General features: G+C 41.8%; 1 pseudogene; it reads left to right on the top strand.

Moving 5' to 3' along the window:
• Positions 1 to 893: 893 nt before the first annotated feature.
• Positions 894 to 2,353, top strand: LOC148926578 (uncharacterized; annotated as a pseudogene).
• The last annotated feature ends 13,249 nt before the right edge of the window (positions 2,354 to 15,602 follow it).

Here is a 15,602-nt window from a genome sequence, read left to right as displayed (position 1 = left end):
GGAACCGCTTCATCATTTTCACCAACTAGTCCGGCGCTCGTCGGAGGATATTGTTCCGATCCTCCACCTCCAGTTCCACCATTACCATCATCGTCGTCGGATGATAAATGCACGTCCCCATAAGAGTGATAAGACTCGTTGTTAACACAAGAATGGGGTGAGTAGAAATGAAGGGGAAGGGGGGTATTTATAGGAGAAAAAATCAGAATTAATAAAAAAAAAAAAAAAAAAATTGAATTTTTGAAACGGCCGGTTTAACCGCCGAACTGCCGGTTTCTCGCCGAAAACCGGCGATTTGGGCGGTAAACCGCCGGTTCTTCTGACAAAAACCGCCGGTTTTCCTGCCGTTCTGCACCCTACGCCTGCAACCCTAGCCTGCTGCAAAGCTGCCGGAACCGCCGGTTCGGCCGGAAACCGGCGGTTTGGTACACGGTTTCTGACAGAAACCGGCGGTTTCTGCACCCTACGCCTGCATGCCTATACCCTAAACACTAAAAAGTTGTTGGAACCGCCTAACCGGCGGTTTGGAACCGCCGGTTTCCGGTGAACTGCCGGTTACGGTTCTCATTTTGGTGCGAACCTGAACCGGCCCGCCTAAACCGCCGCCCCCTAGCCGGTTCCGAACCGTCACCGCAGTTCCGGTTCCCTGTTCCGAACCGCCGGTGACGGTTCCGGGCCGGTTCGGCTGGGCCGGTTCGGTTTGGGGACGTCTAACAGCAACAGGTATAGGCATCATCAGCACCACCGACGCTGAAAAAGCTAGGGAATGTAAGTGGGAGGTTTCAGTTACACAAAGGGCGCATGACGATGTGTGGGAAGTTAGAAAGTGGGTGGGTCGACATACTTGTGTAGGCCATCGTGCTAACAGAGATCATGCTAACTTCTCATCGGCAATGATTTCTCTATGTATTCGACATCATGTGCGACAATGTGCCGATTTCAAGGTCTTCTCAATAGTAGCTGATGTTCAAGACATATTTGGTGTGTCAATCAGTTATAAGAAGACATGGTATGCAAAGAGAAAGGCTATAGAGTTTGTATATGGTGGATGGGAGGAATCATTTAGGCAATTGTCAAGCTACATGTTTGAACTCCAGTCACAGAATCCGGGCACAATTGTTGAGTGGAAGCACAACGAGCTGTTGAGTCAGAGACGTACAAATGTGTTCAACTATGTTTTTTGGGCATTTGGGCCTACAATACATGCTTTCCAGAAGGCTGCACCGATTTTAACAATACATGCTAACCAGACATGCCTGCCTATTGCATATGCTGTGGTGGATGAAGAAACCAATGATAGTTGGTCGTGGTTTTTGGATCATGTAAGAACTCATGTGGTGAAATACGAGAGGGAGGTCTGCATTATATCAGATAGGCATAAAGGAATCTTCAAAGCAATGAAGTCTCAAATCATGACAAGGGCCCCGCAGATACACCATAAATTTTATTTGGTCCATGTGAGGCAAATGTGTTGAAGAAGCACAAGGGCCCCAGTGTGAAGGCCATGATCTGGAAGTTGGGGGTCAGTACTCAGGTACGTAAATTTGACAGAAGAAGTCGAGCACTATCTGATGTCAGTCGTGGTGCGATGCGAATGCTTGATAGGTTTACAAAAGAATGTTGGTCACTATGCTACGATGGTGGACTTCGATGGGGGTGGCCACAACAAACATGTCGGAGTGCTACAACTACGTGTTGCGGGGTGTTAGAGAGTTGCCAATTAGAGCTTTGGTTGATTTGACATTTTGGAGGACGGTGAAATGGTGGGTGCAGAAGAAGACAAAAATTGAACACACTGAAGGTGAGTTAACCCCGTGGGCGAGGGACATGCTTGCTAAGAATGACTCAAACGGGCGAAAACATTACATTACTGTAGTTGACCGAGATACAGGGAAGTGTCATGTCCGAACTCGAGGAAGAATAGAAAATGGAGTTTCAAAGGGCAACAATGTACAAAAAGTCAGGTATCTAGATTCGACGTGCAGTTGTGGTAAGTGGCAGACGTGGAGAATTCCTTGTTCACATGGTTGTGCAGTTGCTAGAGACAGAGGTCACGTTATGATTGACCTAATAGATAAGTCCTACTACCTAAGTACATGGAGATCACAGTACTATGGTTAAAATTCATTTGATGCACCAAGACACGAAGATTATTGGGTTGAACCTTCATGGAAATTGTGCAATCACCCCTCAGCAGTAGATTCCCAGAAGGCGTGGCCGAATTAGAAGAAGGAGGATACGTAATCAAATGGATGTCCGCGAGGAAGATGAACTGAGAGCTCCCCGTCGTTGCAGAAATTGCGGGAAAGAGGGGCATGACCGAAGAAATTGCACAGACGGTGCTGTTCAGTAATTTCGTGGTATATATTTCCTAGCTTTTGGCATTGAATTGTGCATTTGAGAGCTGTCAGGACCTTTATTGACAATTTTTGTTGATTTGCAGGAACGGCTGACAAGAGAGGGCATGGATATTGTTGATGTTTGTTTTTTGGGCTGACAAGAGAGGGCATGTATATTGTTGATGTTAGTTTTGTGGGCATATGTGATGGATATTATTAAACAGTTACTATCTTTATTTATCAACATTTTGTGGTAGATGCTCACAATTATCATGATTTATATTGACTTTTGTTGACAGTTATTATGTTAGATGAATATTGTTGTCATTTTTTTTAACCAGGTGGAATGAGTATTTGACAATAGATACTTTGTATTGTCAATTTTTTAAAAAAATTTGCAAGAATTTACCTTAATTATGTGACCAAAACCTGTTTCAATATAAACAAATACCAACATAAGTTCACCAAAAACCATTAAAACATATAAGTTCACACTGAAAGCTACATATGAAGCCAACCCCTACCAAAAACCTATTTCCCCGAAGGGGTGAATTTTGTTGGAGCTTTCCCTTTGTTATTCCTTGTTGAAAATCCCCTGAATACATTGTGCATAGCCTTCCCAATCTTGCTTGATGAACTCTTCACAGTTGGTCGTGACGATCCCTCGGTGGGTGGTCGAGATATTACTACTTCATCCCCTTCCCCACTCCCTGATTCCCCGCCCTCTTCTTCGTCGTCCTCTTCTTCCTGTCCCTCTTTGTAACACTCCGACTTTTTCTATCTTTTTATTTGTTCTCGAAAGGACATCGTTGTGCATCTGCAAATTTTTGGCCTTTGTTTCTTTTGTGAAGCTAAGAATTTTACAAATTGGGCTTAACACAATTATTCTTTTCCAAACCCAAATTCTTTTTATTCTATTTAAAAAGTAACTTGTTGTAAGCCCAAATCATATCTTAAATCTGCCACTCAATCACCAATTGAACGCCACCGTTCACTCAACAATTCTGTTCCACAAAATCCGGAACAAATCGGATTCTACCTCCCCATGACCTCATGAAATCGGTTTATACCTATACATATCTCTCCTCTCTATGACTCCACGTTTAATCAGATTCAATCAATTCCAAGAAAAAAATTAGAGAGTTAGAAATTAGAGAAAGAGAGATGATATGCACTATGTTTTGAGAAGAGTTGGGCCAAGGGAAAAGAGATGATGTGAGAGGATGACGGAGAATTTCGCTGAGGAAGCGACGGCAGAGGCGGCGTTGCACCGCTGTGGAAAGTACAGCTGCGACGATCATCGTGGAATAGCCGGCGCATACGGAGTCGAAGGCGGCGGCGTGATTTCGAGTGGAGGAGTGCAGCGGCGGTGCGAAGCTGATCGGGACAGCGATGGCACTGCTTGTACGCTCGATGAATCCCGAACAACAGCAGCAACGATTGAGGGCGGACAGCGGCTGTCTCGATCTGGAGCAGCAGCGGCTGATCTGGCAGCGACGACGCCGACAGTGACAGCATCGACTGCGCCGTGGCAGAGAAGCGCTGGCTGCCGGCGATGGAGACCGATCAGCAGCCTCGCAACCGACGGACGGCAGCAACGCACTGATGAAACTCCGGGGAGACGGTGGCGGCAGCGGTGACGCAGCGGGGGGGGGGGGGGCAGTAGCTGCGCGAGGGACAGCAGTCGTGCAGCGATTCAGTGACGGCGGCGTCGGACTTAGAGGGCAAGAATAGGAAGAGATTTTATTCAAGTTTCATTGGGGATTCTCCTAATTTTGTTTAAAAACAGAGAGTACGACAGAGGGGAGAAAGATAAGTGATTTGGGGCTGTTCTTTTCTTATCTTTGGACCTAAGTAATATTTGGACTTGTGGTATATTAATTTTGCTAGTTTGGGTATGCAATTAGGAGTATTAAAATTAGTGGGCCGATTTGAACCCAAGAATCATTAGAACTCGGGCGGCCCCGAAATAAATGAAAGATAAAACAAGCACGGACTCAAGGAAAAGATGGGATTTATCTGCTAACAAATTGAAGTAGAAGTAAGGAATTCAAATTCAGAAAATTAAATGAACGAGGTGTGCTTTCTTTTTAAATAAGGGCAATGCCCTAAGTATATTTTTATGTGAAAATGAATATTTGTCATGCCGTGTTTTGTTTTATCTATGGAACCTATCTGTTGTGGCTTTTGCCATCTATGGATAATCGAATTCGGGTCTGACTAGGGAGTGAGTCCCTACTCAGGCTAGTGTACACCAATGGGGATCGTGAGCCGTCTTTTGGGTCGGCCGGTCTAGTGACTTGGAATGTGGCCACATTCCATGTCATCAATGGATCAGATGTGGTAGACATCTATGGGAAAATGACTGCACAGTCGAGTTTTACAATGGAAATGATTTTAGTGTCTTGGGCATTTTCAAAACCCCAAGGTCACTCAATGGTGGCATGATAATTATTCTTTTTATAAAATGTTTTCGGCATGACTCCACTGAGTGCATCAAGCACTCAGCCCTGCATTTCTTTTGAAAAATGTGCAGGTTGAGTTGTGACGAGCGCGGTGGGTGTTGAGCATAAAAGTGAAGAAGATAACAAATAAAAGATCTCGAATATATTATGTCTTCATACATAGTATTATTCTTCTCTCGAATGCTTTCGCTGAATGTTGTTTCTTTTATTCCAAGTATTGTACGAATTGTTGAATTGATACTCTGATTTTATTCGAGTTATTCCATTTATGTTGAGCTATGGTCGAGTTTTGTTGTTTTCTCCTTTCTTCCCCGCTTCTTTAACCCACCCCTAGTCGCGATTCACCGTGTTTTCTATCCTTAGAAAATGCGGGCGTGACACTCTTCTTCTCCCACAGGAGCCACAAATTGGTAATTCTGGAAATATGAATCACGTCGTGCTCTAGCTACATCCCAATCAGTACCAGCGTCAAAGAATGAATCACATGATAATCGTGTTCCCCATTGCGAGTAGTCGTGGCTTGAACCACCCATCTGGGACTGTGACCCTGGGTAGACAGACCAACTAGGGGCATCGTACTCTGGACTCAGTGGCTCTGGTTCTGCATACAGGCTGCGGCTGTTGCGACTGCGACAATCTATACTGTCGTGTATACCGGTGTCCACCTACCCGAACACCCGGCACTCCACGACGAATAGAAGTCGGTGGGCGTGTGGGCATGACCGCATCTCGCCGTTGCAACGTGGGATTCTCCATCACATCAGTATGGTTCATCGCACGAAGGGCATCAGCAACCATTTCTCAAATCTGCCGTAACCGAGGATCGGTGTCATGTTCAGAGGTCAAATGCCATACCCCCTGAGCCATCTCAACCTAGATAATACATAATCATTACAACCAATCTATACAAACTTAAAACTGAATACATTTTTATATACAAAAACGTACCAATACTTTCATAGAAGAGGTTGACTCGTTCATCCCAGCAGTTGACTGTGTCCCAGGTTGAGTTAGGTATGACACCGTGATCCTATTGTACCACGCCATATAGCCCAGATTAATGCAACCGCCCATGCTCGCCGTTGCATGGTCAAAAGTTGATTGGAACCTCTCGTGTCTCATATCCCACTCATCAATGAAGAACTTATGTTTCTTTGCCCAATCAGCGCCCTTCATCCCACGATGGTGACTTTTACACAAATGTCCGGCATTCTGTAGCATCCTATCATGGTACTCAGGAATATGCTGGTAGCGGTTAAATTGCCGTCAAACTCGTCCAGCCTCGTGTGCCTCGACAAATGACCAGCACACCAAGTAAGTGTCGCACAAGAAGGATGCAGTCAAATCAATGCAGTAATCAGGCAAGATACAATCTACATACGGTGTCCACAGAAACTACAAACATATAATATAAAAATCATATTACTTTCATAGTATAATAAATTCATTAACTAAGACAACAAAAATAAATTCCACCTGGCCGAGACGAATCAGTGATAATTGATCACGATAGTGAGCAACTGAATATCGGGGAGCATTTCCTATTTCAGTAACTCCGTGCCACCTATACATAAAATTAATGTCAAACATTACCAAAGGAAAATAATTAAGTGAGTTAATGTAAAAAATAAATTACTTGGCTCCACACGGGGTATACGGCGTGTGCGTAGGCGATATCATAAAGGATGGCCTCAATGTCGGCATTATTTCCCACGCCCATAGCTGCAAAAGAACCATAGGTCCACCCAAATCCCTTTTCTGTCTGCCTACAGAAGCCTCCCATAAGTAATGATACAAAAACACCAAAGCAACACTTCCCCAACTGATATTAGCCACTTGGTTAGGATCGTCAAAGGCATTTAACCACATAAAGGGGACCTTGCACCCTGTGGTGTCTGGTATAATAAGTCCCCCTAACAAGATCAGGGCATGTATACGTGCCCTTTGGACTTATGCATAATCATGCAGCCCATCACCCAAAGGTAGCGTCGCTTGGTGGATCAGAGATGTCATTAACAAACCGCCCTGCTTTGTTTCTGTGTCTATGTCAGGTATCCATCCCAACATATCTCGACACTTGCTGGGCCAATCTTAATATCCGGTAGGGTAGTCATAGCCAGTGAAAACACGCCCGTCTGCTCTCAAACCCCACAGGCTTTGCACATCCTGTAAGGTTACGGTAGCTTCTCCAACTGGTAGGTGGAAAGAGTGTGTCTCAGGCCTCCAGCGCTTGATCAGGGCAGTGATAAGCTCATTGTCCATCCTCATTGGCCTATTACATTCCAACATACCTTTGAAACCCCATACATCAAGCCAATACTTCACATTTTCATGTATTGGCACTGCCCAAACCTTACTTTTTGTCCGACGAACTCTGAAAACATTTGATGTGCCATCAACCATCAATGAGGCTAAAATGTGTTCGTTTTGATGAAAGAGTAGTGATGGATCCTCGGGTCCATAGCAAAACTGTCTTTCAGAACTTGAAGATGCCATTTGCTTAATATCATCAATCATACAACATAACATAAGTTGAAAATCTACATATCCAATAAGTAACTATAACAAAAATTTGGAAATATTGTAAAACACAGCCAACATTCAAATTTTATCATAAAAACTCACCAATCCAACAGACATTGCAACTTCAATTGAAAAGCAAAATTCTATATTCCAATTTGAAAAAATAACCAAGATTCAATTTTTAGCTTTGTAAAAAGGGGCACAATTACAAAAATTGAATCAATTACTTTTACCCATTACATTATATACATGTGAAACACACAGATAGACAACAAAACAACAAAAATCGACCCTAAATTCATTAATTTCATCATAAACCCTAATTTTGCAAAATTAGGGAAAACCTACACAAACAAAGCAATAAAGGATGAATGTAGTGAAATAGAAGAACAATTACTGGAATATGTTTGCAAATGGTTGAAATCCGCCGGAAAAGGATAGTATTTCGCCTGAATTCGCCGGAAAAGCCGCTGCCTTCTTGCGAACTGGAAGTGAGAACTGCTATTGTTTCTGGCCGATTTTAATTCACACAAAGGCGCATCTCCTTTATGCGTCATTACGCAAAGACGCATAATGGTTTTGCGTCACTCTATAAAGACGCATAACGAGTATGTGTCACCTAAACACGCATAATGGTTATGCGTCACCCCATAAAGACGCATATTTGTTACACGTTTTATTTACAGTGACGCATAATGCTTATGCGTCACTCCCTAACTTGGAACAAATCTATTCTTCTTCATTAAGATGGAATGCAATTAACAGTCTAGAACAAAAGAAGAATTCTCCCCCCATTTGCATTATCATTTGCTTTATTCTTTGGATGCGTTTTCACTTGTGCTTTTTAGTGTTTTATTTTATAATATTTTTATTTCACTTTTTATGGAAATATCTAATCGGGATTCCTAATATTGAATGGATGAAAATAATCAACCGGGACATTTAATGTCGGACGAAGGAAGTAATTATTTTCCTTTTAAAAAGTATTTCATTTTCAATGGAATAATAAAAAAGAAAAACATTTTATTCCTAAGGGACAAAGGGGAGTATGTGATTCGTGAGATAGTTTGGAGTGGCGGCGGGACTTATTCCACGAAAATCAAGTGGAAACTACTCTTAAAAATTGTTTTCCAAACTGACTTTTCCTTCTCGTCAAATCTCTTTGTATTTGCTATGGTCTTTAAATAATTATATATACTAATTTACAAAGCTAATAAATAGAACAGTTACCCCTGCACAAATATAATATCCCGGATTTTCTTGTAGCATGACCCAGACCTGTTCGAAGAGGCAAACAATATGGAAATTTAATTCCGACAATGATTCGTAGAAGTAGCACTAAATTATCTAATGATGCTTATGTGGAGTACTTAATTAAGCATGCGGCGAGACCTCTAACTTGAGTCATTCTAAAAGTAGATTTTTATGAAAATTTGGAGTTTTTTTAAAGAATTGTTTTAATCTAAACACTGGACTCTTCATGTTTATTAAATTACCAAAGAGTCCATAAACTTTTCATACTTAATAGAGAAAACTATTAATTTATGTCTTGGAAAAGATATACTTCTTCCGTCTTATTCAAAATACACACATTTCTTTTTTAGTTTGTTCCATATAAGATGTTTACTTTCTATATTTAGAAATAAATGACTCTCTTCTCTTTCTTAATTAAAATATTTAACTATCATTTTTCTCTCTATATATTTCACCTAACAATTCTTTCTAAATCTCGTACCATTCAAGAATATGAACATCTTAACGAGACGAAGGATGTACTAATATGATGACATGAGTAAAATTCGTGGATTGAAAAATCCATATTAAATCACAATTCATAACTGATGTCAGGTTTCACAGAAGAGACCCCCATTGTGAGAAGTATTAGGTACGTAACTTAGAGGGAAATGATCATGTAATTTCTTGGGTAATTGAAGAAGCATTCGGCGGTTGATGGAGACGGGTTAGTTTGATATACTACCTCAGTCAATATCCTAACAGTGCACAGTGCACACACGAGTTTTAAGAAATTGTTTGATTTTATAAAATAGAAATATTGACACATAATATCATGGAACATTCAAAAAGTTAGATTTTTCCATAAACTTTAAAATTGGCAAATAATATCACGAACTTTACCCCGAGTTCACTATTTCCCACCAATGAAAAAATTACGTCGTGATACAAATTTTTTTTCGTAATTTCTCGACAACAACTTCGAGAGTTTCAAGTTTTTCAATCTTTGAGAATAATTTTTCTTAAACACACCCTCCAAATTTGTTCTTCAATCTATTAATATAGCCATATTTTTTCATTCGTAGGAAATAACAAACTCAGGGTAAAGTTCGTGATATTATTTGCCAATTTCGAAGTTCGTGGGAAAAACCCAACTTTTTGAAAGTTTCATGATATTAGGTGTCAATATCCCAATAAAATAAAATGGTGAAAAAAGTTAGTCGAAGGTGAATCCTATTTTTACAGTATCATACACCCTCCGTCCCAATGTGCACTTTCCATTTCCGTCCGTTCCATAAAAATATATAAAAATATAGGTACTTTTATTTATGGAAAGTTGTCCCAACTCATTACTCATATAAATTAATTTATTTACCACTTATACCACTATGGCCCATCATTACAACTCTTTAAACACTAATAATAATGTGAGTTCCACTATCAACTAACACTACATTAACTATTCTTCTCATCTCCTAGTTTACCAACTGTGCATTAATTCTCGTGTTATTTCAATTGCACATATTTATATGCGATGAAGCGAGTAGCTTTTATAATAAAATGTGAGTGGAATGAGTTAGTGGAATGTGAGATCTCTTGAATTGTGTGTCAGGCATGGTTTATAGTTTAGGGTAGAGAAGTTGTAGAGAGAAGAGTATGATTGATAATTCCTTGATTATTTTCTTCAATAATATGACACCCTTATATAGGGCATTACAAAGCTTGTGCTCCAAGTATTCTTGGCCACCAAGCTAATATATTTCTTAGCCTCCAAGTTAATATATTTCTTATCCTCCAAGCTAATACATTTTTTTGATCTAATATCTTCTTCTTTTTCTAACACTCCCCCTCAAGCTGAGTAGTGGGATCTCCGAAACTCAACTTGCCAATTACGTTTGTGAGGTTCTTGAATTGATTGCTTTGGTGAGGATATCAGCTAGCTGATCCTCTGACCGGACGAACGGTTGCTCCACAACTCCACTTTCTAGCTTTTCTCTGATGAAGTGTCCGTTAACTTCGACATGCTTTGTTCTATCATGCTGCACTGGATTCTCAGATATGCAGATTGCCGCCTTGTTATCACAATATAGTTGTCTTGTCTTCAATGAGCCCTATTTCACTCATCAGCCTCCTTAGCCATAGGATTTCCATCATTCCACTTCTTATCCCTCTGAACTCAGCTTCTGCACTTGATAATGTCACTATCTCTTACTCCTCCAAGTCACCAGATTACCTTCGACGCATGTGAAGTATCCAGCCGTTGATTTTCGATCAACTGGATTACTTTCCCAATCAGAGTCAGTGAACCCATATACTCCTCGATTTTCGTCTTTCTGAGCATTATTCTATGCCCAGCTGTTCCCTTCAGATACCTCACAATCCTTAATGCAGCTTCATAATGGTCTTTTTGTGGTCGATGCATAAACTGACTCACTATTTCCACAGCATAAGCGATATTAGGTCTAGTGTGGGAGAGGTAGATGAGTCAGGCTTCCTTTCAACCTCTCTATTTCCTCAGTATCGTCTCCTGTGATGATCATATCATTTACATATATGATCAGGCATGTGATTTTGTTGTCCCTCCTTTTCAAGAACATGGTATGATCCAAATTGCTCTGCTTGAAACCATACTAGCTCATGACTTCTTTGAATCTCCCAAACCAGACTCTTGGTGACTTGGTGACTGCTTTAATCCATAGAGAGTCTTCTTCAGCCGACATCCTTCTCTCCCCCTTAAATCCCTTAGAGAACCCTGGGGGTGCTTCCAAGTAAACTTCTCGTTTCAGTTCCCCATGTAGGAACGCGTTCGTCACGTCAAATTGGTGGAGTGGCTAGTCCCTATTTGTAGCAACTGAGAGTAAGACTCGAATGGTGTTCATCTTTGCTACAGGGGAGAACGTCTCATCGTAGTCAACTCTGTAGGTTTGTGTGTATCCTTTTGCAACCAGTCGTGCCTTGTATCTTTCTATCGACCCATCTGGTCTTCGTTTGATAGTGAACACCCACTTGCACCCAACTGCCTTCTTCCCATCGGGTATTTTGCATTTTTCCAAGGTGCCGTTTCTTTCTAGAGCTTCCATCTCCTTCAACATTGCCTCGCGCTAGTGTTTGTGTCTCCAAGCTTCTTCAACAGTACAAGGAATCTCCTCTTACTCATATAGCGCAGCCTCAAATGCGTGAGCCATTTCTGAAAGGTCGCCTTTAGCCAAGTTCACCACGGAGTACTTAGATTTCCTGCCGATGATCTCTGGGCTATATCAACTCCTCTGTTGGGACTTGGTGGCAATTTATATCCTCCAACTCTCTCACCCACCTGTTCCTCCAGTAAACCGCAAATTTCAGCTTCATTTTGCGACTCGGTGTCGGGCTCGATATTTGTCTCAGGGTCAGTCTCACCAAATATAGGAACATCATCGCCAATGCTAGTATTGATATGCTAAGGAGAGTTATCAGGAGTACTTACAGCAGATACCAGTAGGGGAACTTCTTGGATGGGGACACTCTTTGGCGATGGCTGTATTTCTGGTCCTTGTTCTGGTGATGTCGGTGCTGCTGGAGGGCTTGATGTTGGCAACCGGCTTAGTGGGTCACTTTTACTCTCCCCCTGACCACTAAGGTGGTGGAAAAAATATTTTGTTTCGAGGAAATCACAGTTCAGGGTGGTGTTCATGCGATTGGACTTGGGATCAAAGCATCGATACCCCTTTTGAGAATGTCCATACCCCACGAAGACACATTTTATGGCACAAGGTGAGAGTTTGGTTCACTCATGTTTCGGTATATGGAGAAAAACTGAGCATCCGAATACTCGAGGCTTAAGGGTCAAGGGTTGTGGAACTTGGGCTAATTTGAGAGGTGTTTGGATGCAGCAATAGCTTCAGGCCAGAAATTCCTAGGGGTGTTGGATTCAATAAGCATGGCTCGAGCCTTTTCTAGGAGAGTACGGTTTTTTCTTTCATATACACCATTTTGCTCTGGGGTATATGGGCAAGTAGTTTGGTGGACCAGTCCCTTAACATGGCAGAAAGTTTTCATTTTTGAGTTGACGAATTCCCCCCCTCCCCATTGTCAGATCGAAGGATTTTTTATATTTTTCTGGAATTGGGCTTGAACAAGGGCGTGAAAGTGGGTAAAATGTTCAAAAACTTCGTTCTTGTGTTTCATAAAGTAGACCCAGGTCATACGAGTACAATCATCTATAAAGAGAAGGAAATATTTGAACCCTTGTCCCCCTATCACTGGAGACGGACCCCACACATCAGAATGGACAAGAGAAAACAAGGAATCAACAGGGGTGGTATTGGATTAATAAGAATGTCTATGGATTTTGGCCAACACACAAGTTTCACAACTCAAATCTTGACTAAATTTAGGAAAAAGAATTTTCAGATAACCCGTAGACGAATGTCCTAAATGGCGATGCCAGAGCCAGGCTTCTCTATCAGCATTCCCTTGAGTTAGCAGAGCAGTTCCTTGTTCCGCTATCTCGTCCACATAATACAACACATCCCTTTCAGTGCCACGTCCAATAATTTCCCTTGTCCTGATATCCTGCAGTAGAAAAAATTTGGTTGCATTAGGAGAGTACAATTTAATTCTTTTGTCACATGACTAATTGACAACAGTTTATGCGACATGGAGGGAACATATAAGCAGTTAGATAAAGTCAGAGCAGATGAAATTCTGACAGTTCCTGCTCCCTCCACAGGGGTAAACTCTCCACTGGCCGTTTGAATGTGACTTTTCGGGGCCCTATGCATAACAGATATATTAGAAATATCATAAGTAATAATATCAATGGCTTCGCAGACAAAAATCCACCTATCATTTTTACTTTCAGAGGAAACGGACAAGGGATATGAGATAGGCAAGTTTTCAAGTATTTGAAATCTGTTTTTGCAAAGTAACGGGGTTGTCTGGGGATTTTCACCAAATGTAGGGTCTGTTTTGTCAATTTTCGGTTTTATGGTCTTCTTTGCGGTATTTTTGTAAGTGTAGGGGTGCATTTGCAATTTTTCAAGATCTGGCGAGTAGCATTTAGTATTACTAGAATGCTGGGGTTGGTTATATGAAGATGTAAAGGGTTGAGGGTTTGAAAATAAAACACCAAACCCTAAATTACCTTCCACCAAATTCGGCGCCTCCACCTCCATTTCCCCCATGTTCACCAAATTCTCACTGCCTCCTCCTCTAGCGATTGATGCCACTCCGTCCACCGTCCCTTCTGTTCCCGAGTTTCCGCCTCGGTTGTTAGCAGCCTCTTGGTTGCTCCTGATGGTGGTGATGGGAGCTCCTTCTCCTCCGGCTATAGCTGCAGCCGCACGACCCCCTCTGAACGGCGCCGACGAAGAATGGTTCTTAGCTTTCTTCTCCTGTCACCACTCCGGGTATCCATGGAGTTCAAAACATGTCTCGCGCGTGTGTTTTTTCTTTCCACAGTGAGAGCACACTAGCTTCGATTTGTCCTCGTCCGGTTGTCTGCTCCAATTTCCACCATTTCCACCACCACTTCGTTGAGTGGGGTTCCGGTGCGCTGCCGGATTCGACCATGGCTGAGTCACAGCTCGCCTGGCGCGGATTCCTTGAGTGCTGACGGAGTCTCCCGACTGTAGGACATTAAATCTGGCATCTTCTCGCCGGAGGATGGAGTATGCGACATCCACGGAGGGAAGTGGTTCGGTCCTGAGGATCTCCTTTTTGATGCCTTCGTATTTGCTGCTTAGGGCTACAACAATTGAAATAATCTCTGTTCTTGTTTCTCAGTATTGTAAATCTCTATATCCTCTACATACTTCATTGGATTTGGGTGTCTCCGATCTATGGAAATCCATATATCATTCAGAGACGTCCATAGATCCTCTAGAGATTCCTCCTTTTGCTTTAATGTGATTGCTTTCATGTACAGGTCGTACACTTGAATTTTATCGCCTCCACTGGCATAGGTGGTCTTCAGGCTGCTCCATATGTCTCTGGCCGTCGGGTATTGAGACATACGGCTGACTTATTTCGATTCCATGTTGTGAACTAACCACGTGAAAACACAGTGGTCCTGTTGCTGCCATTGTTTGAAGGCTTGGTCGGTCTTTGCCGGAGGGGATGAGACTCCATTGATGTGAGAGATCATTCCCCTCCCACTAATTGCCGCCTTCATAAGGACAGCCCAAAGAGGGTAGTTTTCGCCGTTTAATCTTTCTGAGATTACTAACGGCGTGGAGTCAATCCTGTAGGCTTCTGGTTTCGGTTCTGGAGGATTTATGGGAATTATTTGTTGTTGGTTGTGCGCTATTGTTGTGCGCATCAGTTCGACAAACATTCGAGCAAATTGCTCTGTTTTCGATGACTTTGGCGGTTCGTTGTTATCTGAAATTTTGCTGGTTTAGACAGGATTCTGCCGGATTTTGGTTTAGAGGGTTCGAGATTGGTCCGAGACAGTATGAGACTACTCTGAGTCTCACCCCTGCTCCGATACCATCTTGAATTGTGTATCAGGCATGGTTTATAGTTTAGGGTTGAGAAGTTGTAGAGAGAAGAGTATGATTGATAATTCCTTGATTATTTTCTTCAATAATATGACACCCTTATATAGGGCATTACAAAGCTTGTGCTCCAAGTATTCTTGGTCATCAAACTACTGTATTTCTTAGCCTCCAAGTTAATATATTTCTTATCCTCCAAGCTAATACGTTTTTTTGATCTAATATCTTTTTCTTTTCCTAACAAGATCCACTTATGTAAAAGTGAAATGAGACATTTATTGGCGGACGAACGAAAAAAAAATTGCGACATTTAATGGCGGACCAATGAAGTATAAACAATAGGTAGAAAGTAGAAAGCATGCGTTGCATGGCCTGGCTATATATAACAGATTCGCTCCACAGTCAACACTACTAACTACCAAAACTTATTATAGTAGTAATATACTTTCACGCCCATCTACTTGTAAATTTCTCACAATAATTTATCATCCAAACTCTGATCTCTGTTTCTAGCGTACATTCTTTTAGAATATATACAGTTTTCCGTTCATCAACTTCCATGTGAG

Source organism: Salvia hispanica, chromosome 5 (assembly GCF_029641045.1).
Source record: "Salvia hispanica isolate PSC_SH4W2 chromosome 5, Shi_PSC_v1, whole genome shotgun sequence".
Taxonomy (NCBI): domain Eukaryota; kingdom Viridiplantae; phylum Streptophyta; class Magnoliopsida; order Lamiales; family Lamiaceae; genus Salvia; species Salvia hispanica.
The sequence above is the reverse complement of the archived record's forward strand: the minus strand, read 5'-3'. Positions and strand labels throughout refer to the sequence as shown.